Source organism: Indicator indicator, unplaced genomic scaffold (assembly GCF_027791375.1).
Source record: "Indicator indicator isolate 239-I01 unplaced genomic scaffold, UM_Iind_1.1 iindUn_scaffold_68, whole genome shotgun sequence".
NCBI lineage: Eukaryota > Metazoa > Chordata > Aves > Piciformes > Indicatoridae > Indicator > Indicator indicator.
Window position 1 is genome coordinate 179,170 of NW_026539198.1, and position 22,599 is coordinate 201,768.

Genomic DNA, 22,599 nt, shown 5'->3' on the forward strand with positions numbered 1-22,599 from the left:
GGACAGCAAAGACACCAGGGACATGGATGGGCTGGGAATGGGGGAAGGGCCTGGGAATAGTCAGGCAGGAACTAGGCCTTGTCCCCCGCAAAAGGGGTCAGGATCAAGGGCCCAGCTGAAAAATGTGTGTGCAGGAGATGCCAGAATCTGGCAGCATTTCAGGAACTAAAAGGAGTGAATTCTCCTGCACTTTTGCTTGTGTCAGCTGGGAGATTGCCAACAGATCATGGCCACTGTGTCCTTGATCCATTAAAACACTTAATGATTGCTATAACTGTTGCTGTTTGAGCTTCCAGGGCAAAAGCCCACAGGACAGAATGTAAAGATTACCCTTCTCTTTCCCCTCCCACTCCCCCCATAGGGAAAAGGTAGGCAGGGGGAGAAAAGGGGTAAACAAAAGACTTGAACAGAAAATAGAAGTTAAGAAATTAATTGTTATAAAAAATGAAAGGTGTTCAGGGAAGCCAAAGTTACAGAAGTTTTAGTAAAGGGAATCTGTATAACAGGTATGTACAGACCCAGACTGAATGGCAATGGATTCTCTAGGATGCAGTCTCCAACACAGGGAGCCAGGCCTGACCACATGGAAGGCAGCCCCATGTGGTCAGCAGCTCCCAGGCAGGCAGGAAGGCGAAGGCTGGAGAGAGCAAGGGTGGAAATTGCTCCCTCTTATGTAGAGTGTAGGGAGGAAATGGGAAGGGATAAACATGACCTGGGACCCCTCCCTTGGGGTGTCAGGTTTCCCACCCATCTGAGGGTCCACCCAAGGGAGTCAGGTTTCTGTCCACCCCCTGCAGGCCTTAAACCACAACAATAATCATTCAGTGATATCCATGGATTTATTACAGAACACACATGGGCCCCAGAGCCCCAGGATCTAAAAGGCTGCGAGCCCTGAGCAAAGCTGATCACAACTCTTACCTACAGCTGAACAGTGCAGATGCCTTAGGATTTCTAAATACTTATTTGAAATAGATAAGGTCCTTTCACTCCTGGGTCTTCACTGTCACCATCTGGTCTTCCAACATTTGCTGCTGCATCTCATCCTTCTAGTTGATTCTTCTTCTTGGTTTCCAGTCAATCTTTAAGTGAATGAAAATTTTTATCTTGGGTTTTCTGTACCCAGCAGCTGTGTCTGGCTGACTTCAATATCTATGTTAATTAAAACACTTTTATTGATGTCTAAAACCCTATTTCTTGTGCTAAAACTTCTCTGTTATGCTGCTGGGAAAGTTTTCTAACAGGCAAATTCTAAAAGAAAGAAAAACACTTGGTGAAAAACAGTGAAAAACAACTGCTGAATCTCCTTCAGTATTCTCCTTCATGGTCTCATCTGGGAGCTTCGACTGGGCCATGCTGGGGCTTTAGATTAACTGCTGGGCCTTGGGTCTCTGGGTGGGCCCAGAGTGAATGCAGGTGGACTAATAAGTGGACAAATGGAAGGTCAAGGCGGCAGGAGGTGGGAGGATTTAGTTCAGGACCTGTGTGGCTCTGGCTTGCTCCAGCCTACAGTGGGGATGGCAGCACCTGATCCCTGAAGATCAAACACCAAAATCCTGCCTGGGTCAGGACAGTCCTCTGACACCTCCTGACATCCAGCACCATTGAAGCAGGCACTTAGGGGTCCTACCCACACACCCCACCAGATACCCCAGGACAGGAGCCACCTGAGGTCTCACTCCCTTTCTTTCTCACTTCATCAATTCCTCTGTGAGGTGGCTGCAGGGTCCCTCCCCACCCCTCATCTGTAACCAACCCCCCTTGACTTGTTGCTGCTCTTTCAGCCCTCCAGCTCATCCCAGCCTTTAGTCTCAGGGACCTTCCATTCTTGTTCTCCTGGTTCCAGCCCAGTTCTTTAGATACTTCCTCAGCCACAATAGTTTTCATTCCACCCTTCCAACTGCAGCAGCAGTGGAGGTGGGGGACACAGACCTGTGGGACAACAAAGGAATGGGGGACGTGTCACTGTTGTGGTAGACAGAGCGACACGTAGACACTTGTCATTAACAGAATAGAGCACTGAACGTTTATTATTAACAACACACATTTATGTTTTCTGTGCTACTGTAGCTACTTCTAATTGGTTAACAGGTTGTTATTAATACTCTTATTGATTACTGCTAGAATCATAGAATCAACCAGGTTGGAAGAGACCTCCAAAATCATCCAGTCCAACTGATCACTCAGCCCTATCCAATCAACTAGACTATGGCACTAAGTGCCTCATCCAGTCTCCTCTTGAACGACTCCAGCGATGGCGACTCCACCGCCTCCCTGGGCAGCACATTCCAATGGGCAATCACCCTCTCTGTGAAGAACTTCCTCCTAATATTCAGCCTATACCTCCCCTGGCACAACTTGAGACTGTGTCCTCTTGTTCTGGTGCTGGTTGCCTGGCAGAAGAGACCAACCCCCACCTGCCTACAATCTCCCTTCAGGTAGTTGTAGACAGCAATGAGGTCACCCCTGAGCCTCCTCTTCTCCAGGCTAAACAATCCCAGCTCCCTCAGCCTCTCCTCAAAGGGTTTGTGTTCCAGGCCCCTCCCCAGCTTTGTTGCCCTTCTCTGGACACGTTCCACTACCTCAACATCTCTCTTGAATTGAGGAGCCCAGAACTGGACACAGGACTCAAGGTGTGGCCTGACCAGGGCTGAGTACAGGGGAAGAATAACCTCCCTTGTCCTGCTGGCTACACTATTCCTGATCCAGGCCAGGCTGCCACTGGCCTTCCTGGCTGCCTGGGCACACTGCTGGCTCATGTTCAGCCTACTATCAATCAGCATCCCCAGGTCCCTATCTGCCTGGCTGCTTTCCAGTCACTCTGTCCCCAGCCTGTAGTGCTGCTTGGGGTTGTTGTGGCCAAAGTGTAGAACCTTGCACTTAGCCTTGTTAAATTTCATCCCATTGGCCTCTGCCCACCCATCCAGCCTGTCCAGGTCCCTCTGCAGGGCCCTCCAACAGATCAACACCTGCTCCTAGCTTGGTGTCATCTGCAAACTTACTGATGATGGACTCAATTCCTTCATCTACATCATCAATAAAGATATTGAGTAGGATGGGGCCCAGCACTGATCCCTGGGGGACACCACTAGTGACAGGCTGCCAACTGGATGTGGCACCATTCACCACCACTCTCTGGGCCCGGCCCTCCAGCCAGTTCTTGACCCATTTCAGAATGAATCTGTCCAAGCCACAAGCTGCCAGCTTTGCCAGGAGCTTCTTGTGGCAGACAGTGTCAAAGGCTTCGCTGAAGTCCAGGTAGACTACATCCACAGCCTGTCCCGCATTCACCAGACGGGTAACCTGATCATAAAAGCAGATCAGGTTGGTCAGGCAGGACCTGCCCCTCCTGAATCCATGCTGGCTGGGCCTGATCCCTTGGCCATCTTGTAGGTTCTGTGTGATTGTACTCAGAATGACCTGTTCCATAACCTTGCCTGGCACCGAGGTCAGGCTGACAGGTCTGGAATTTCCTGGTTCCTCTTTCTGGCCCTTTTTGTGGATGGGCATCACCCTGGCCAGGTTCCAGTCATCAGGGACCTCACCTGTGAGCCAGGACTGCTGATAAATGATGGAGAGTGGCTTGGTCAGCTCATCTGCCAGCTCTCTCAGCACCCTAGGATGCCATCAGGTCCCATGGACTTGTGAGGATCCAAGTGGCTCAGCAGGTCCCTGACTGCTTGCTCCTGGATTACAAGGGGACTATACTGGTCCCCGACTCCATCTGCCAGTTCAGGAGGCCAGTTGTCCTGAAGACAACCTGTCCCACTATTGAAGACTGAGGCAAAGAAGGTGTTAAGTACCTCTGCCTTTTCCTCGTCTTTTGTTACTGTATTCCCCTCCGCATCCAATAAGGAGTGGAGGTTGTCCTTGCCTCTTCTTTTGCCATTAATATATTTGTAGAAATATTTTTTATTCTCCTTTACAGCTGTGGCCAGTCTAACTTCTAAATGGGCTTTTGCCTCTCTAATTTTTTTCCTACAAGACTTAGCAATGTCCTTAAACTCTTCCTGGGATACCTCCCCTTTTTTCCAAAGGTGATACACCCTCTTTTTTTCCCTTAATTCCTTTAGAAGCTCTTTGCTCATCCAGTCTGGTTGTCTCCCTTGTCGGCTCCTCTTCCGGCACATGGGCACAGCCTGTTCCTGTGCCTTCAAGAGTTCTTTCTTGAAGTAAGTCCAGCCTTCCTGGACTCCTTTGTTTTTAAGGGCTGTTTCCCAAGGAACTTTCCAAGTCAGTTCCTTGAATAAGCCAAAGTCTGCCCTTCGGAAGTCCAGGGTGGAGGTTTTGGTGCCACCCCTCCTGGTTTCAATGTATATTGAAAACTCAATTATTTTCACTACATCACTATGGTAATAGCTATTTTTGTTAAATTACACATGGGAGGATTCAAACCTTCTATCTTACAGTTTCCCAGGCACTCTTTGTTCTTGCAAATCACCTGCATCTTCAGAACCTTCCATATCTTTATTGGTACACAGTAATCTGCCCAAGGTTAAGTTCTTCTTTCTCAGGCAAGGAATCTGTGGACCTGCCACAGTCTCCCACAATTCCCCCTTTCTGTAACTGTGCCGAAAATGCTGTGTTGGCTGCCCGCTGCAGGGTTCTTTGCAGCAGGTTAGCCAGACAAGGCAACATTAACATCACCACCATCATAATCATCAAAATCAACAACCCTGTCTTGATGATGGAGAAGAGCCATCCTGTAATTCCCCATCCCTTGAACAATCCTTCAAGCCATCCCTCATTATCTACTCGCAAATGTGTTATCCCGTTCCAATTCCTGAATTTGTTTATGTATAGATACTGAATGATCTGACAGTTTCATACAACACATCCCTTCAAAATCCTCACACCCATGCCCATGTGCTAACAACAAAAAATCTATTGCCATTCTATTTTGCAAAGTAGCTTGTCGGACAGAATCCACATCCAACAGGAGTTCCTTCAAAGCCAGGGAGGAGGCGCTATTCTGTTTTGCTAACCAACACCCTAATTTATTCAGGCTTGCTAAAGCATGTGCCATTCCAATTCCAGAAAATACACTTGTTATGATGCATTTCTCTATCCTCTAAAACTCTACCCTATCATCACAATCTGCTTCAAAGGCATGAGTGTTACACTTTTGTTTTTCCCTAAGGTGATCAAAGATCATAGAAGCATTTGATGTCAGCATGGTTAAACGACTAAGACTGCAAGGTCCTCCCCTGATTTGTGAGGGCAGAGCTGGCCCAGCTCTATCCCCACAAATAAGGAAAACACCTGCAGGCAGACGACGAGGATGAGAATGCCTCTTCACTTCTATGAATTCAGTCCGATTGCACCATGCAGTATAATTTCTGTACCCCCTTCCTGCTGGAGTAATGTCCTGGATATTTGTGGCTCTGTCCGATATAAAATTAAACACAGTAATCCATTTTTACCGATCCTAACATACTAATCTCTTGAGGCTCTAACTCAGCTAAAGGAAGACACTGAGGCAAATTGTTCCAACCCTTGGCCATGTATTCTAATATCAAATTTGTCTTTTTGAATCCTTCCCACTCAAAACCATGAAAACTTTTAAGTCCCCCGTGTGTCTTATTGAAGTGTATCAAGAAGCACATGTAAAATGATCTTTCCAAGTTCAGTGGCTCAATTTTCTCAGTGATGTCCTTTCACCCATTCACCGGTATGCCTACCAGGCAGGTGCTGAAGAGATTGGTGGGCGTCGATACAGAGAGGCACAGCATGTCTTGTCCAGTGGCCTTGGCAAGTGTGACCCACACGTTTTGCTGTGGCTATTTTGGGATCTGCAAGGCCACTTCTGTGGTCAGCGTCCACAGGGCTATGAAAACACCGGTCAAGCACATCTTGCTGGGACCCAGCATGGTCCAGAACCTGTTGAGACATAAGCATATCCTCTACCCCAGGTTATTGATTCACAGGGATCAGACCATTGACCTGTTTCTAGATCCCAAACTTTTACTTTGACACCTGATGGCACTGCACTGGTGGTGGTCAAGGAATTGAAATGATGTATCATTGGTGTTTCCTGGGAATTATCTGAGAGCTGCAAGAAATTTAAAACATACATAGCTTTCTTTAACCAGGCCTCTGGAGAATCCCCTGCCATTCCCCCTCTTTGTTTTTGCAGAAGCCATTTCAGTGTGCCATGAATGAGTTCAAGGATGGCTTGACCAGTGGGGGAATGGGGAATACTGGTAGCATGAGTGACACCCCACAATTGCAAGAATTTTACCATATAGGTAGGCTGGGCCATTGTCCGTTTTTATCTGATGTGGCATTCCAGCAATGGAAAAGGCTCGCTGCCAGTGGTGAATGACATCTTTAGCAGTTTCTCCTGTATAAGCAGTAGCAATGATGAGTGAGGAAAATGAGAGTTACATGAACAAATTTTAACCTGCCAAACTCAGCAACATGAGTGACATTTGTTTGCCAGGTCTGGAGGGCTCGCACCCCCCTACGATTGGTCTCATAGTAATGAGGGATATGCTGGCCCTGACAGTCAGGGCATGCGGCAACAATAGCACGGGCTACAGTACTGAACAAATGAAACTGATGTTTCAGGGCACGACAGCCTTGATGAAAAAATTGATGGGAAGCTATGGCTTGGCCCCATTGCTACACCCATTTCAAGTGCATCTGCTTTTGCATTTGGATTTCAGTCCACAACAACTTTAAAATCCCCAAAAGTCTTTCCTGAATAACTGTTGTTTAACTATACTATTCTGGTGAGTTAACATATAAACCCACGAGAACATATTCCCTAAATACATGATATTTAGGCACTGAGACATTCAGTCCCGAATGAGAGATTTCCTTGGGGAACATTCTTGTGATCAGCTTCAGAGTAATGCTTCTGATCTCAGTTAAACAGGACAGGCACTGTGATCAGTCTCAGTGGTCAGCTGATTGTCAGTTTCAGGGGCACTGCTGTTTGTCCCATCCTTTGAGTCTTGTGCTGTCTTCTGCAGAACTGATCTTTGCAATCATGACATGGTGGGCTCAGCCATGTTGGCATCAGGAAAACCTGTAGGTGGGAGAAGATGAATCCCTTTCCTAGCCTTTACTTTTCCCTAGGGTAAGCCTCTGTATTGAAAAGAAAAAAAAAATGTCATTTTTCATATTCTTATAATCCTTATCTTAAAATCTATGTGAACACAAACCAAAACCAGCATTTTTAATGTTCCTAAAATAAACTCCTAAGTCATGCTAATACAAAAAAAAAGTCCTAAAACCTTAAAGAACTACTTAAAGAACTAGGTGACAATTAAACCATCAAAGTAACGTGCAGACAGAACGACACATACACAGTTGTAGTCATCAACAGAGTAGAGCACCGAACCTTTATTATCATTAACAACACACATTTATGTGTTTTCTATGCTATTGTGGCTACTTCTAGTTGGTTAACAGGTTGCTTTTAATACTCTTATTGGTTACTGCTACATCACTATGGTAATTATCTATTTTTGTTAAATTACACATGGGAGGATTCAAACCTTCTATCTTACAGTTTCCCAGGCACTCTTCATCCTTGGAAGCCACCTGCATATCCAGAACCTTCCATATCTTTATTGATACACAGTAATATGCCCAAGGTTAAGTTCTTCTTTCCCATACAAGGAATCTGCGGACCCGCCACAGTCTCTCACAGGGAACGACCTGGGAATGGTGAGACATGAATTAGGCCTTGTCCCCCCAAAAAGGGGACAGGATCAAGTGCCCAGCTGAAAGGTGTGTGTGCAGGAAATGCCAGAATCTGACAGCAGTTCAGGAAATAAAAGGAGTGAATTCTCTTGCACCTCTGCATGTGCCAGCCATCCCTTGGAGGTCCGTCCTCTTCTCTGAGGCCTTTGCTTCTCTCTGGCAGAGGCTGTGTCTTTCTCTCTCCATCAGCCCTGACTCTGGGCTGGAGAAGAGCAAGATGTGCCCCTTGGAATAGCCCAGCAGGTAAAGAACCCAGACTGGGATAACAGCAGGACCCCAGCCCTTTACTAATGCCTGGAGCACTTCTGTGATGGTTTGAAACTGTCTTTTTAATTTTTCCTTGCAAAGTTCAGAACAGAGAAAGTGAAAGAATGTAAATAAGTCACTATTGGGTGTAAGAAAGCAAAATAACGATTGTTCTAAACACTTCCATTGGATAGATAGAAATGTTTAAGAACTATTACCCAAAACAAAGTAGGCATTCTGCACATTCTGTGTTCGGCAGTGGGGGCAGTTGCTGGGCTGTCTGGCTGCTGTTTCTTCTTCTCTTCTGGCTGAAGATAACACACTGACCTTGGCAGCTAAGTTAACAACTTTCTGCTTAACTAACTCTGCTTCTCTGTCCAGGGGGGTCTTGGGGGGAAGCTCCTGGGAGAGAGAGAGGCCCCTTTGGGAGGGTCCCCTTGGGGGGAAGCAAAGGGAGATCGGTTGTGCTTTTTCTGTTGATTGTATATATTTGTGAATGTTGTGAATTTTGTATATTTGTATATATTCATTGCATTTCATTGTAGATTTTAGACTCTGCTTGTAAATACAGCTTTTCATTTGCTTCCAGACTGGGCTAGCCTGGTTATTGTTGGTGGGGGGGGGAATTTCAGCTCACACCGACACACTTTTTATTTTTGGCGCCCAACGTGGGGCTCGATTGCTTGTGATTTATTTCTGCTCAGATTAGGAAGCAAAATGAAGCTGTTTTGGATTTTGAGTAATTTTATTTCATCTATTATCGGTGTGATTGTTTACAGATGGGCCGTCTCTTGCATGATAGACAAGATTGTGAGATATGTGGCATATAAGTCGTTTCTTTGGGTTAAGAACAAGTTACTGAATGTTGGTGAATTCTGTTGTGGTCTTATTGGGCTAAGAAGCTATGGTAACTCAACTATGGATCTGCTAGCAGACACATATGAGTTTGTTACTCCTCTTACAACTACAGAGGGTCCTTGGAACCAGTGGTACCCTAGATATCTTGTACTAGCCTTAATCTTAATTTTGTTGCTTCTTGGAATAATCATATGGCTACTGATAGCACTGTGTCAAGAAAGACATAAGGCTACTTGCTCTTCCAACTCTGCTGTGAATGTGAAAACCAAGCCAGTAAATTTGGTGGCCACTGTAACCAGAAAGCGTAAAGGAGATGCAGATGCTGCAGGAGATGGTGCAGATGGAGATGAGGGTCCTTCTACTCAGGGTCCCTCTGTTAAGAAAGATCCTTCTGATGAGGAAGAGAGGGTTAGCCTTAAAACTCTGGTAGACCTCTTGAGACCCCACATGGATGATGGAGATGTAGGTCAGGATGTAGACCCTAGTAGATTAGCAACTGCTGGCAGAGCCTCTGAACTCAAGGAAATTCAACGGAGGATTACAACAGGATTATGGGGACAGCGACCTCAGGAGATGATGATGATGATGATGATGAGGATGACATACAGTCAGCTAATGCACCCAGACAGGAAATTAGACATGTGAGGAAGGATTACATCAGAGGAGATAATGAGCCAGTCCTGTCTTGGCTAGCCAGGTGTTTTGATATGGGAGCCCCAGCATTGGTGGTAGGTGACAAGTCGGCCTCTCAGTTGGGGATGCTCTCAAAGGATACAGGCATAGACAGGCATCTAGGCAAGTGCATTGGTAAAGTTTCTCTGTGGGCACGCCTCCTACTGGCAGTCTCGCTGAGGTACCCCAGCAGAGATGATTTACCATGGAACCCTAAGCCTTGGACCACAATAGCTGAGGGAATCAAGCGTCTGAGAGAGTTTGCTGTGAGAGAAGTAATGTATGGAGATCATAAGACTCTGAATCCTGATGAAATTCCTGTTGGAACAGGCCTTGCCAAAAAGCTCATTAAGCTTGCTCCTCCTAATTATGCTACTATTCTGGCAAGCAGGATTGTGGCAAGAAATTATGGTGGAGTGCCTCCCACTGTTGGCCATTTCACTGACCAAATGAGGCAGTTGGAGGATAGTCTCGCACGTACTTCTTTGGTTTCAGCCATTGAAACTCTGTCTGGAAAGATGGAGAATTGCATGAAAGAGCTGAAGGAGGAACTTAAAACCTCCATATCCAACTTGATGAAGGGGGATGATTCTGATTCCTCTTCCTCCAGATGGATACAAGTTTCAGCTGTTAGAAACAGACGTGCTCCAAGAAGGCCATTCCAGAATAGGTCAAACCAAAACAGACAGCAGAGGCAATCACGTGGCAGTATCTGGATAACTCTGCGTGATCAGTTTGGTGAGAACATGAACAGATGGGATGGTCAACCAACTTCTGATCTTTTCAAGAGGTTACGGGAGCTGCAGAGGGGCAGATCCCGAGGTAGCAATACCAGGAGGGTAGCTGTCGCTTCCTCAGTTTCCCAGAACAACTCTGATAGCTCCAACAGTGATCCTAATTCTGGTGCTGGACGTTGTGCCAGCTGTACATGTGTATGTAATCCCCACCATTAGGGGTGCCCTGCCTTCTGCCAGGGGGAGGTAAGGGATAATGGAGATAACAGAATCTATTGGGATGTGTACATCCAGTGGCCTGGCACTTCAAAATTTCAGAAGTACAGGGCCTTGGTTGACACAGGAGCTCAGTGCACCATCATACCATCAAATTATCAAGGGGGAGAATCTATAACTATTCAGGGAGTCACTGGTGGATCTCAAGAGTTGTTTAAGATAGAGGTTGATATAAGTTTAACTGGGAAGCAGTGGAAGAAACATACTATTGTAACAGGTCCTAATGCACCTTGTATTTTGGGAATTGACTTTCTGAGAGAAGGGCGTTTTAAAGACCCTAAGGGTTACAAATGGGCTTTTGGAATAGCAACTGTAGAAATTGATGGAGGAAAATTGAAGTTGTCCATTAGACCTGAGCTTTCAGATGAATCTGCAGTTGTGGGACAACATGAGATAGAGGATGTAAAGCTGCCGGTTGCTTCTCAAACTGTGCATCACAGACAATACAGAACCAACCGTGACTCTTTGGTGCCCATTCAAAACTTGATTCGTCAGTTGAAGAGTGTGTCAGTTTAGGCTGGGTGCCCCCTGCCACTGCCGCATGAGATACACCTCTGGTGTCCTGGGTGCCCACCCACAGGGGTGGACACAGGAAACAACGTATTTCTACCCATAAATCCTGCACCCTATAAGGCCATCTGCAAAGTCATTCTCTTCCTCTTTCTTCCCTCTCTGCTCCCACGGGAGATGTCCTCTCTTATCGGGTAATGCCGGGGGAGTATCCTCAAGGCCTCTTAGGCCTGTCTAGGCCTAATGCCAGGAGGAGAATGGAGGGGGGGGGCAGTCTCAGACCTGGCCAGCCTGAGACTTGCCTAGCAGCGGGAGGGGGAAGAAAGAGCCCTGGGGGGTTTGGGTTTACCCTCAGGTGGGAAGAAGGGAAGGATTGGGAAGCTTTGGGAATTCTGTGAGGGGTTCTGTACGCTTTGGGATACTCTTTGTCACTATGCTTTGTAGTTTGTAGTTTTTTTGTAGCTTCACCAATTGCTTTTCCATTTAAACTTTCCATCACTCTCCAATCCGTTTGTGTGAGTCTCATTCTTTTGTCCCTTTCGGGCAAGAGAGGATCTGTCTGGCCCAAACCAGCACAGATTTTTGGTAGCAGAGGATGGTTCCTGTGCTGAACTCTGCAAATTGGATTGGAGAAGAGCAGGGGTGGAAAAGTTAAAATGGTATCTGGGCGTTGTTGGTTTTTGGTGGCTGGGCTCAAGGTTTTGTGCTGGGGCGACCGTGTGGGCGTTTTATGGGTTCCGAGGGGACACCTGGTGCGTAGCCGTGGCGTGGAATCCCTCCTGCTGTTCCGAAGCGGCAGCGGCGATTCTATAGCTGCAGGCACTGGGGAAAAAGCTTAAGAATGCGGTGCCTGTCCCTTTCCCTTTTGTTCCCCGCGGCGCCAGCGGCGAGCAGAGCGGCGCGGAGCCGAGGAAGGGGGAGGGACAGTCGGAAGCAGACCAGGGTCGGCTTGTCCGCGGCGGTGGGGGCTAGCCGCAGCGGGGCGGTGAGCGTGGCTCCCGCAACTCAAGAAGGCGGGCGGTGGCTCCAGTTCAAAAGCTGCTTCCGAGGACCCAGGGAGCGAGTATAGCTTTGGCTGGAAAAGCCGCTCTTGTGGCCCGAGGGGTGGCGGCGGTTTTGATCTGTACCGCGGCTGCAGAGGTGACGGCGGCTCTCGCTGTTATCTCTCCCCTGATTTTCGGACGCGCTCCGAAAATGGCGCCTAGCACCTGGCTCCGCCTCTCTTCTCGGTGGGTTGCAGTGCAGCCACTCCCTCTCCGGGGGAGGGCTGTGTAGCCGGATGCCTCCACGCCTCAGCATGCGTACGCTCAGGGGGAGCGGTGTGCCTGTGCGTGGTGTGCATCTGTATTAGCCTCGGGCCGCGGCTGGAAGCGGTCAGCACTGGGCTTGGGAAAGGTCCGTGCAGCTTTGGAAAGTCTCAGCGTGCTGTTGCCTGCAAGGGGTGGAAGGAGTCGAGTCGGGAGCCTGATTGCTCAGACTCGATTGCCCGAGGGGTGGAAACATGCCGCTTGAGTGGATGGAGAAATGTTTGATTGAGAAGTTATGAGGTTGTTTCCAGGTGGCCAGGATGCTCCATCGGATCCATGAAGAGTTCACCGTGCAGAAGAATGAACTCTGCGTCGCTGGGAGGTTCCACAGGATGAGGGAGAAGAGCTGGACTGAACTGTTACCTGAGCCCGAGGGAGAGACTCTTTGGAAGGACGCCCAGATGGAGACTTGGACTTTGCCAGACATGTCATCTGAAAGTTGTTTCTAATTTGATGATATGTTTTGGGTGCAGGAATTATGGGTATGAAATAAGGGGTGGAATGTGGCAGTTTAGGCTGGGTGCCCCTGCCACTGCCGCATGAGATACACCTCTGGTGTCCTGGGTGCCCACCCACAGGGGTGGACACAGGAAACGACGTATTTCTACCCATAAATCCTGCACCCTATAAGGCCATCTGCAAAGTCATTCTCTTCCTCTTTCTTCCCTCTCTGCTCCCATGGGAGATGTCCTCTCTTATCGGGTAATGCCGGGGGAGTATCCTCAAGGCCTCTTAGGCCTGTCTAGGCCTAATGCCAGGAGGAGAATGGAGGGGGGGGCAGTCTCAGACCTGGCCAGCCTGAGACTTGCCTAGCAGCGGGAGGGGGAAGAAAGAGCCCTGGGGGGTTTGGGTTTACCCTCAGGTGGGAAGAAGGGAAGGATTGGGAAGCTTTGGGAATTCTGTGAGGGGTTCTGTACGCTTTGGGATACTCTTTGTCACTATGCTTTGTAGCTTGTAGTTTTTTTTGTAGCCTCACCAATTGCTTTTCCATTTAAACTTTCCATCACTCTCCAATCCGTTTGTGTGAGTCTCATTCTTTTGTCCCTTTCGAGGCAAGAGAGGATCTGTCTGGCCCCAAACCAGCACAGAGAGTCAGAAGGTCATCAGCAAAACTCCTTCACCTTTCAACAGTTCAATCTGGCCTGTGCGAAAGCAGAACGGAGAGTGGCGTCTGACAGTTGATTTCCGTGCCTTGAATGAAGTAACTCCACCCATGAGTGCAGCTGTACCAGACATGATGGAACTCCAATATGAGCTGGAATCCAAGCAGGCCAAATGGTATGCTACCATAGACATTGCTAATGCTTTCTTCTCTATTCCCATAGCAGAGGAATGCAGGCCTCAGTTTGCTTTCACCTGGAGAGGCATTCAGTACACATTCAATCGTTTGCCCCAGGGGTGGATTCACAGTTCAACCATCTGCCATGCAGTGATCCATGATGCTTTGGAGAAAGGTGGAGCTCCAGAACACATTCAGTTCATCGATGACATCATCGTCTGGGGTGAGACTGCTGAAGAAGTCTTCGAGAAAGGTAATAAAATCCTTGACATTCTCTTGCAAGCTGGTTTCGCTATCAAGCGAGACAAGGTGAAAGGACCTGCCAGAGAAATCCAGTTTCTGGGAGTGCGGTGGCAAGATGGTCGCCGTCACATCCCAATGGATGTGATAAACAGAGTCTCCACCATGGCAAATCCCATCAACAAGAAAGAAACTCTGCGTTTCTTAGGCATAGTGGGATTTTGGAGACTGCACATTCCTGGATACAGTCAGATTGTGAAACCTCTCTATGATGTGACTCGAAAGAGAAACAGTTTCCAATGGGGTCCTGAGCAACAAGCAGCCTTTGACCAGATCAAGCGAGAGGTAGTCCAAGCGATGGGTCTGGGACCTGTCCGAACTGGTCCAGACATTAAGAACATTCTGTACACGGCCGCGAGTGACAATGGTCCAACCTGGTGCTTATGGCAAAGAGCTCCAGGGGAGACACGAGGACGTCCTCTTGGTTTCTGGGGTCGTGGCTACAGAGGCTCAGAGGCAAACTACACTCCAACAGAGAAAGAGATTTTAGCTGCTTATGAAGGAGTGAAAGCTGCTTCTGAAGTGATCGGAACTGAGTCACAACTTCTTCTAGCTCCTAGATTGCCAGTTCTGAATTGGATGTTCAAAGGCAAAGGTTCTTCACCACATCATGCAACAGATGCTACCTGGTCTAAGTGGATGGCTCTGATAACACAGCGAGCTCGAATGGGAAATCTCGAAAGGCCTGGTTTGGTGGAGGTGATCACAAACTGGCCAGAAGGCACAAGCTGTGCTAAACCTCCAGAGGAGAGAGTAACTCGTGCTGAGGAAGCTCCTCCTTACAGTGATCTGTCTGATGATGAAAAGAGATATGCTTTGTTCACAGACGGTTCCTGTCGTCTTGTTGGGAACAAGCGGAGATGGAAATCTGCAGTGTGGAGCCCAACGCGCAGAGTTGCAGAAGCGAGAGATGGAGAAGGAGAATCCAGTCAATTCGCAGAGGTAAAAGCTGTCCAGCTAGCTCTTAACGTAGCTGAACGTGAGAGATGGCCAAAGCTTTATCTCTACACCGACTCGTGGATGGTAGCCAATGCCTTGTGGGGTTGGCTGAAAGACTGGAAGAAGAATGGCTGGCAGAGGAAAGGAAAGCCAATCTGGGCTGCAGATCTGTGGCAAGACATTGGTGCTTGCATTGAGAGAATCCCAGTGAAAGTGAGACACATCGATGCTCACATTCCTAAGAGCAAAGCTACTGAGGAACAACAACACAACCATCAGGCAGATCTAGCTGCAAGAGTTTCCCAGGTGGACACAAACTCTGATCTGATCCTGATCTTGACTGGAAACACCGAGGTGAGCTGTTCTTAGCTCGGTGGGCCCATGACTCGTCAGGACATCAAGGCAGAGATGCAACCTACCGATGGGCTCGTGACAGATCCATTGACATTTCCATGGATGCTATCACACAAGTCATCCATGACTGTGACATTTGTGCTGCTATTAAGCAGGCAAAGCGGATCAAGCCCTTGTGGTACGGTGACCGATGGTCCAAGTACAAGTATGGTGAAGCCTGGCAGATTGACTACATCACTCTACCTCGTTCTCGATCTGGTAAGCAGTATGTGCTGACTATGGTAGAGGCAAGCACTGGATGGCTGGAAACTTATCCAGTTCCTCATGCAACTGCACGTAACACCATTCTTGGTCTGGAAAGACAAATCCTGTGGAGACACGGAACTCCAGAGAGGATTGAGTCGGACAATGGAACTCATTTCAAGAACAATCTTGTAAAAAACTGGGCCAAAGAGCACGGCATCGAGTGGATATTCCACATTCCCTACTATGCACCAGCTGCAGGGAAGATCGAACGCTACAACGGTTTGCTGAAAACCACTCTCAAAGCCATGGGGGGTGGATCTTTGAAAAACTGGGAGAAACATTTAGCACAAGCAACCTGGTTGGTGAATAGTAGAGGTTCAGTGAATCGAGCTGGACCTGCCCAATCAGATTTGTTGCGAAAGGAGGAAGGTGATAGAGTTCCTGTTATCAGAGAAAAGAATCTGTTAGGCAAAACTGTTTGGGTATTTTCTCCTTCAGGAGAGGCCAAACCTGTCCGAGGGGTGGTTTCTGCTGAAGGTCCTGGTCACACCTATTGGGTGATGCAAGAAAATGGTGAAATTCAGTGTATTCCACAAAGAAATCTAACTTTGGCTGAGAGAGGTTAAATTCAGAGTGTTGCGCAGACACAGCATCGCGCCCAAGAGGAGAGTTCATGAGATCTACGGTGCACGAACCCTGAGAGCCCTGAGTCACCTGAGAGTCCCTGTTCCTTCCTTCGCTCCATCTGCGAGGAAACAAGCTGTTTGCTGTTTTTCCTGTGATTTGACTCTTTTGAATCATCTACATCTGAAATAGCCGGAATGGACTATGGTCTTTATTCACCTATTGTTGTAGATATTATTTTAGATTAGATAAATGATAGTAGCAGCCAATGGAATTGTTTAGAAGGGGTGGACTGTGATGGTTTGAAACTGTCTTTTTAATTTTTCCTTGCAAAGTTCAGAACAGAGAAAGTGAAAGAATGTAAATAAGTCACTATTGGGTGTAAGAAAGCAAAATAACGATTGTTCTAAACACTTCCATTGGATAGATAGAAATGTTTAAGAACTATTACCCAAAACAAAGTAGGCATTCTGCACATTCTGCGTTCGGCAGTGGGGGCAGTTGCTGGGCTGTCTGGCTGCTGTTTCTTCTTCTCTTCTGGCTGAAGATAACACACTGACCTTGGCAGCTAAGTTAACAACTTTCTGCTTAACTAACTCTGCTTCTCTGTCCAGGGGGGTCTTGGGGGGAAGCTCCTGGGAGAGAGAGAGGCCCCTTTGGGAGGGTCCACTTGGGGGGAAGCAAAGGGAGATCGGTTGTGCTTTTTCTGCTGATTGTATATATTTGTGAATGTTGTGAATTTTGTATATTTGTATATATTCATTGCATTTCATTGTAGATTTTAGACTCTGCTTGTAAATACAGCTTTTCATTTGCTTCCAGACTGGGCTAGCCTGGTTATTGTTCGTGGAGGGGGAATTTCAGCTCACACCGACACAACTTCCCAACCTCATCCAGCCCCTCCTGCCCTCTACATTTCACCAATCCTGAGGCTCTGAAGGACATCAACTGTGGTGGGAGTCTGGGGGCTCCCCAGGCTGTTTGGGGTCACTTATGTGGAAGGAGGTGGTGGTTAGGGTTGGGATGTGGAGGGTGGATGGGAGAGGGTTGGAGGTGGTTTGGTCTTGCTGTGTCTGTGCTGCTGCCTCCATTGTCTGAGCCAGGAGAGATCAAAGGGCGTAGCCTGGGGCAGGAACCTAACTGCCAACAGCACAGGACTCATGAACAGGGGAGATGAGACTGCTTGTAAGCACCAGGGTGTCTCACTCCACTGATCACAGGAACTTGAGGTCTCAGCACAGGTATTAGAGGTCTGACCTTTCACTGTGGCAAAAATTGGGAGTTTGAGAGCCCATCTCCATTCCTTGCCCCAGCTGAATGTTGAATGTTGCAATGTGTCAGGGACTGTCATGATCCAGGCAGGATCTCAGGATTTGAGCTCCTGGGGTCAGGTGCTTTCATCTTCCCTAGGGCAGAGCAGTCACACCAGCATGGTCTCACAGAAGGACCTGGACAAGATCTGGGAGGAGAAGAAGCACCTAGAGAAGAAGATGGAGCAGCCAGAGTGCAGCCCTGAAGAAGAGGAGAAGGAAGAGGATAACATGGAGGATGATGAGGAGGAGAATGATGAGCATGAGGATGACCAGGATGATGATGAGAATGAGGAGAAGGAATATACAGAGGAGGATGAAGCTACAGCAGCGCCCTCTGTACCACCCAAGTGGCTGAATCAGTGCCCTGAGTGTGGGCAGAGCATCCCACCTGCCTCAGAGCTGGTGAAGCACCACTGCCCCCACCCAGGCACCCCGGCTATCATCTGTGGTGACTGTGGCAAGAGCTTCAGCCACAGCACTACCTCATTCGGCACCACCTCATCCACACAGGAGAGAAGCCTTTCATCTGTGAGTGTGGCAAGAGCTTCTGATACCGCTCCAACCTCATCCAGCACCGCCAAACTCACACTTGCGAGAGGCCTTATGCCTGTGCTGACTGCAGCCAGAGCTTCAGCCATGGCTCCAGCCTCACCTTGCACCACCACACTCACACTGGAGAGAAACCCTATATGTGTGGTGACTGCAAGAAGAGGTTCTCTGACAAGTCCTCGCTCATGAAGCACTGTCGTGTCTGCACTGGTGAGAAGCCCTTCATTTGTGATATCTGTGACAAGAGCTTCAGCCGCAGCTCAACCCTCAGCAACCACCAGCGCATTCACATTGGAGAGAAGCTGTTCCCCTGTGCTGAGTGCGGCAAGAGCTTTAGCGTGAGCTCCAGCCTCATCCAGCACCACCTCATCCACACCAATGAGCTGCCCTACAGCTGCACCACCTGCGGCAACAGCTTCAACAGCCCCTCAAACCTTGCCAAGCACCATCGCGCTCACACCAGTGAGAAGCCCTTCACCTGCAGTCACTGTGGCAAGAGGTTCAGACAGAGCTCTGGCCTCCACAAGCACCTGCGCACCCACACCACTGATCAACCCACACTAGGGGGCAGGCACAAATAGACCCACCCTGGATCTGTTGGGGTAATTGTGATGCCCAGAGAGGGCCTTTCCAGCAGATTGAGCTAAAATTGCCTCTTTTTCACCTGCATTTCTCAGAGGCTGGGGGCTCCAGCAGGAGCAAACACTTCCTGCCCTTCTGAACACCAAATAGTGATGATGAGAGTAATTATGGTGCTGTTGGCACAGTTGGAGCTGCCATTGGAGCTGGGTTGAGCTATACCAATGCTTTGAGTCTCTCTGGAGTATAAAAAAGCAACCCTGCCCATTGCCCATTTTTGTCAGTAAAACCCCAAAGTTACCCAAATGCTGTCTTTTTCACTTTTTTTTTAGACATTCCTGCCCAAGGCAGCCAAATGTTGGAGGCATTTGTTCCCTCAGAATGGGCCTGGAGCTATGTGCCCAGTTCAGGGAGGTCAAAGTGAGGGTCTTGGAGGAGCGTAGTAGAGTCTTAGGAGCATCTCAAGAGTATCTCAGATGGTTTCTTTAGGGGTTGTCAAGGGATCTCTGGGGGTCTGGAGGATTCTAGGACTGACTTTGGGCATCTTTGGAGGGTGTAGGGAGGGATCTCAGGGAGGTCTTTGGAAGAACTTGGAAAGCTCCTGTCAGCTTTCCACTATGTGGTTGTAACAGGTTAAAGCACTGCAAAGAGATCAAGCTGTCTGTTTGCTCCCAGTACAGAAATGAGGGAAAAGTAACACATACACACACACAAAAAATCTCTCTTTTTGACTTAAGATCAAAAGAGTTGAATAGAAATGAGATCACATAGTGCACAAGGACCTGAGCCTATTTGCAGAAAGAAGCACAGCAGAAAGCAGCAGCAAGCAGAAGCCAGCGAGCTAAACCCCTAAAGTCCTCATGCTGCCATCCCTGCAGAAAAGAGCCAACACCTGATAGCTGGAACCCAAAAGCAGCAACTGGAACAGGAAGCTTTCTATGTTACAATCTGATCTTCGAGCCCCATAGCAGTTTGCTCCAGCCAGCACTTTCACTGTGTAGGTGACATAAGGCAGGATGGTTTTGACTAATAACAGCAAATTTTCAACAGCAAATTTTAACCTATGATATTCCCAACCTCTCATTCTGTACCATCTGCATCATGGCTGGCAGCAACTAGCAACACACAGCACACATCAGTCACTATCCATTCTCACTCCACATGAGGTTGCTTTGCAGTACACAGAGGACTGCTCACTGCAGGTGCTCTAGAGTTCTACCCTGTTCTAGTACAGTCTGGATCAGTCCATGACCAGTCCAAATGCTGGGGCTGTTTCCACCTCTGGGGCAGTTGATTCCAGTGACTCCTTCCACTCCTCCAAGTGAAAGCAAACTGTAGCTTACATTCCAGTGCTCAGCTTGCAACACATCTGAGTGCAGGCATACTCCTGTCACACCAGAAACACAGATGGGGTCCACCCCTTGTAGTTTGATGACATCAGAGTGCAGTGTGCACCTGTATCTACTAAAGCTTTATACTCTCATGGGTTCAACTTGCCAGGCCATTGGTTCCATACAGTCCAATAAACCTAGCTATCCCTCTCCTCCATCTGTTTGGAGGCAGGGCTTCCCTAATTGTGACTGGAATCATTTGCATCTTGTGAAGGCAGCCTGTGTGCAGAATTATGCCCCAAATATTGCCAAACTTGTCCCAACGTATTTTGGTCAACCTCCCACTTCCCCCTCCTTTCTGGAGTGGGTGCTTAGCCCAGAGCTGAAGAAACAGAGGCCCAGGCATCACTAAGTCAGGGTAAACAACCCAACCTGCCTTTTTTGGGGTAAACAAAATCATGCACCCACCTTGTGGGATGCTTGTGCTTCTTCCAAGTTTGGGCATAATTCTAGCCACACGCTTTGCTAGTGGCTAATGAGGTGTTTACCAAGTTTGCAGCTAAATCCAAGCCTCGAGCAACTTATAACTATTACCCAAATTGTAAGCTCTTTACTTTTTGCTACTAAGTTCTTTTGCACTGTTCTGCTCTGTGTGCATGCTCTGCCTTTGTCTGCAATCTGGAGAGAAGCCTGCTACCCAGGAAGCACCGTCATGCCTCAGTTTACCCAGAAGCCTGCAGAGTCCTTCACAAGCTGCTCTGCAAATACAGTCACCCTCACATTGTACCCCAGTCCCGCTGGTAGGAAGAAGCTGCCACCATGTCTTAAGGGACTGAACCCTGCTGGTAACCTTACCCAGTCAAGGGGATAACTTGCTTGAAGCCATTGGCAGTTCTAACAGTGTCTGCCACAAGCACAAGCCGTGAGCCAAAGCCTTGGTGTGCCTGCTCGCAAAACAAGAACTGTGCTCAGCTGCACCCCATGTGCCAGCTGCTGAGCCATGGGAGAAGGAGCAGCCGCCTGCTGCTCCACATAATTCAGACCACTGCCTATGCTCTGCCAGGACCACCTGTGAGTGTCCTGGATGTTTGGTCATTTCCAACCTGAGCCAGGGGAAAAGCCATGCTGCTCCACGCTGTCCCCCCCATGCACTCTAGCAGCCTCAGAAGGGAAACCGCAGCCCCCACAGTGCCCTGCCAACTCTGCACAACCACAGCACTGAGGGAGCCGCTCGAGAGAGCCTGTCTAGGGGAACCTGCCTGATCGGCAGAAGTCTACACTGCACCCCCCTGCAGGCACAGAAGGCTTGCCTCCACTGTGTCTGGAACGGGTCTCCCCAGGGGGCCAGCACCAGATCCCTGCAAGCCCCTGAGCTTCAGCAGTGACCAGCTACAGCACCTTTGGATCCCTGCAAGCCTCAGCAGCCAGCTTAGCAACCTGCGTAGCAACCTGTTTAACACCAGTTATGGTTCTGTTTAAAATCCCAGCACTTTAGCTCGCATTGTATTGTGACTTGTGGTTTATTAAAGCAGAGGCCCAGCAGTGCCTGGACCTGTAATTCATGATCAACATTGATTTAAGCCCTTGTGGTATGGTGACCAATGGTCTAAGTGCAAATATGGTGAGGTGTGGCAGATTGGTTACATCAATCTACCATGTCACCGATCTGGTAAACAATATATGCTGACTATGGTAGAGGGAAGCGCTGTGTGGTTGGAAACTTACCCTGTACTTCATGGTACTGCACATAACACCATTCTTGGTGTGAAAAGATAAATCCTGTGGAGACACGGTACTGCATACAGGATTGAATCTGACAATGGAACTCATTTCAAGAACAATCTCATAAAAAAATGGGCCAAAGAGCACAGCATCGAATACCACATCTCATACCATGCACCAGCTTCAGGAAAAATTGAATGCTACAACGGTTTGCTGAAAACCACTCTGAAAGCCATGGGGGGGTGGAACTTTGAAAAATTGGGAGAAACATCTAGCACAAGGAACCTGGTTGGTAAATAGTAGAGGTTCTGTAAATCAAGCTGGACCTGCACAATCAGATTTGTTACAAAAGTTAGAAGGTGATAAAGTTCCTGCTATTTGAGAAAAGAATGTGTTAGGGAAAACTCTTTGGGTATTTTCTCCTTCAGGAGAGGCCAAGCCTGTCTGAGGGGTAGTTTCTGATGAAGGTCCTGGTCACACTTACTGGGGAATGCAAGAGAATGGTGAAATTCAGTGTGTTCCGCAAAGAAATCTAACTTCAGCTGAGAGAGTTTAAATCCAGAGTATAGTATAAACTGTTAGTACTTTCTGTTCCCAGTACAACATTGCACCCAAAAGAAGAATCCACGAGGAATCTGTGGTACACAAATACGAAACCTGAGTACCCTGAGTCACCTGGGAGACCCTGTCCTTTTCTTCATCTCATCTGCAAAGAGATAAACTGTTTTCTTATTTCCTGTTTTCCAAACTTTTGAGTCTTCTACATCTGAGATAGCTGGAATGGAAGATGAACAGAAGATACAGACTTTATTTACTAATTATTGTAGATATTGTTCTAGATTATATGGATAGGCCCCCTGGCTGAGAACTGGGAGATTCCTGGAATTAAGGCAGTTCCTCTAAGAATCTAAACTATTAAACTATTCCCAAACCGACCTCTGAGCTGAATTTCTCTTGTCATTACCAAGACAAAGAGCTGTAGTGGTGTAATGCAGCTGCTTGTGGTCTCCTGTAAGAAGTGAGGTATGGACCTGTCTGGTGACTTCC

At 48.0% G+C, this 22,599-nt stretch overlaps 1 pseudogene; it reads left to right on the forward strand.

Moving 5' to 3' along the window:
• Positions 1-18,501, forward strand: part of LOC128980165 (zinc finger protein OZF-like) — an 87,815-nt pseudogene extending 69,314 nt beyond the window's left edge.
• Positions 18,502-22,599: the final 4,098 nt, after the last annotated feature.